This window comes from Tupaia chinensis, unplaced genomic scaffold (assembly GCF_000334495.1).
Source record: "Tupaia chinensis unplaced genomic scaffold, TupChi_1.0 Scaffold000532_1, whole genome shotgun sequence".
Lineage (NCBI taxonomy): Eukaryota > Metazoa > Chordata > Mammalia > Scandentia > Tupaiidae > Tupaia > Tupaia belangeri.
Window position 1 is genome coordinate 8,901,291 of NW_006160045.1, and position 2,193 is coordinate 8,903,483.

Sequence of the window (2,193 nt, forward strand, 5' to 3'; positions counted from 1 at the left end):
CATTTCACCATGTAGGATCCAGCTGTCTTAACCTCCATGCCACTTGCTAGCCCCAAACTCCAAATAGTTCTGTCCTTAACTGTCACACCCGTACTGAAGTGCTGCGTCTCTGTGCAAGTCCTTTTGCTGTAAAAGCACCTCCCAGCTGCCTGAGCTGTGCGGCTGGCGTGTGTGCTGGCCCTGGTGCAGGTGGCAGCTCCTGACTGGATGAGGCTGCCTGACAGAGCTTCAAGACCAAACAGACACACATGCTCAGACAAGCAGAAGGACAGGACTCCACCTGCTGACGTGCTCCGAGACCTGGAGAAGGAAGGGACGTCACAGCCTCCGCCATGTCTGTTCCTTCTTCCGTCCCTGGGCATCTGTGTTGCTTCTCACTTTTCCCTCAAGTTAACCAAAGGGAGGAGCTACAAGTTTCTAGAGGGAGGAAACTCCCTTTTTGATCAAGTTATATTTTTGCAAATACTCTGACACAATGACATTATGGAGAATTTTTTTTTTTTATTTTTATGGTTTGGGGCTGGCAGGTGGCATGGTAGTTAAGGCAGCTAGATTCCCATGTGGCTGACTGAGGTTCGAGTCCTGGACCTGGTGGCTTGATACCCATTCTAGGCAAATGTGCGTGTGTGCCCCAAATCCTGATAGAATGGAAGAGAAGGGATTGTGGTGTGGCCATCCTCCCTGGAAAGTGATTTCTCGCCTTCCCTCTCTCTAACTACTCTCTGGCAAATGCACGTGTCCTATGGCAAACACCTAAAAAAATAAAGTTTCATGGTTTGCCAGTTTCTAGGACTTTGGTGCTTCCCATAGAAGACAAAGGGTGGCACCCCTGGTGAGGTTCTTAAATTTTACACATCAGCCTCCAGTAAGATAAGCTTCCTGGTTTCATATTGCAACATAAACCAAACCGCAGAGGTTATGACTTCTCTGTGTTCTCTCAAGAACCACCCGGCAGTGCAGCAAGCCCTGCCCACTTCCTGCTCACGTGCATGGTCTGCAACGACTATTTACTTCAGGATGTGAGTTAAAAGCAAAGCTTGAACAATAGGGAAGCCACTCCCTGAGCCAGTTGCTCCAGCCCTGCTAACCTATGGAGACTTGTCCTTGCTTCAAAGCAAACTCGATGTATGCTTATGTAACAAATCCCAGCCAGTTTCACAAATCCCAGTCCTGGAAATTGCATATGGATCAACACTACATTTATACATGACGATCCATTGGCTTTGCTTGGTCTCTCTCTCCAGCTCAGCCAGTTACTCTGTGTGTCAAGTGGGGCAAGTCATTCAAGCGTTTTTCAGTTTCTTCACCTGCAACCTGGGAATCAATGCACACATCTCAGGATGTTGGCTGGATTTACAGAGCTATTGCATATAGTGGTAGGTAATATCATGTATCTTTGGGTTCCTTCTATGGGCCAGCCTGCAGTGGGCATTACCAGGTGAGGGAATGACCCACAGTGGCCTTCCTGGAAGGCACACTGCATTTGCACACAGGAAGGCTTTGTAAGGGCTGGTGAGTGGGGCAAGCATTGGCCTAACTCCAACTCTTCCCGTTGCCTATTTTTCTCTCCCCTCCATCATTTAGTCTTTCTTCCTTCCTTCCTCCCTTTCTTTTCCTTTCATTTCTTTCTTCTTTCTCTTTCTTTCTTCCTTCCTTCCTTCCTTCCTTCCTTCCTTCCTTCCTTCCTTCCTTCCTTCCTTCCTTCCTTCCTTCCTTCCTTCCTTCCTTCCTTCCTTCCTTCCTTCCTTCCTTCCTTCCTTCCTTCCTTCCTTCCTTCCTTCTTTCCCCTTCCCTTCCCTTCTCTTTTCTTTCTTTTCCTTTTCTTTCTCTTTCTTTCTTTCTTTCTTTCTTTCTTCTTTCTTTCTCTCTCTCTCTTTCTCCTTCCTTCCTTCCTTCCTTCCTTTCTTTTTAGATATTTTTTTTAGAGGTTTTTGCTATAGGGCGCGCGTGCTCGCCAGCCAGACAGAGAAAGACAGAGAGACAGAAAGCGAGAAATCTCCCCCCAGGGGGGATGGCCACGCCGCAATCCCTTCTCCTCCATTCTCCTCTCGGGATCTTGGGCAAGCACGCACATGCGCCCGGTGTGAGTTTTAAGCCACCGTGTCCAGGACGTGAACCATGGTCGACTATATGGGAGTCTAGCGACATAGCCATTAAGCTAACTGCTGGTCCCCTTTTTAGAGATTTTTGATT

At 47.9% G+C, this 2,193-nt stretch overlaps 1 long non-coding RNA gene across 2 annotated transcripts in view; it reads right to left on the reverse strand.

Moving 5' to 3' along the window:
* The window catches only part of LOC114009426 (uncharacterized), a 4,576-nt gene extending 4,209 nt beyond the window's left edge, over nucleotides 1–367 (reverse strand). For both annotated transcript variants that reach the window (XR_003550838.1, XR_003550839.1), the window contains exon 1: nucleotides 281–367. This is a non-coding gene — a long non-coding RNA (uncharacterized LOC114009426). The remainder of the gene's footprint in view (nucleotides 1–280) is intronic.
* Nucleotides 368–2,193: the final 1,826 nt, after the last annotated feature.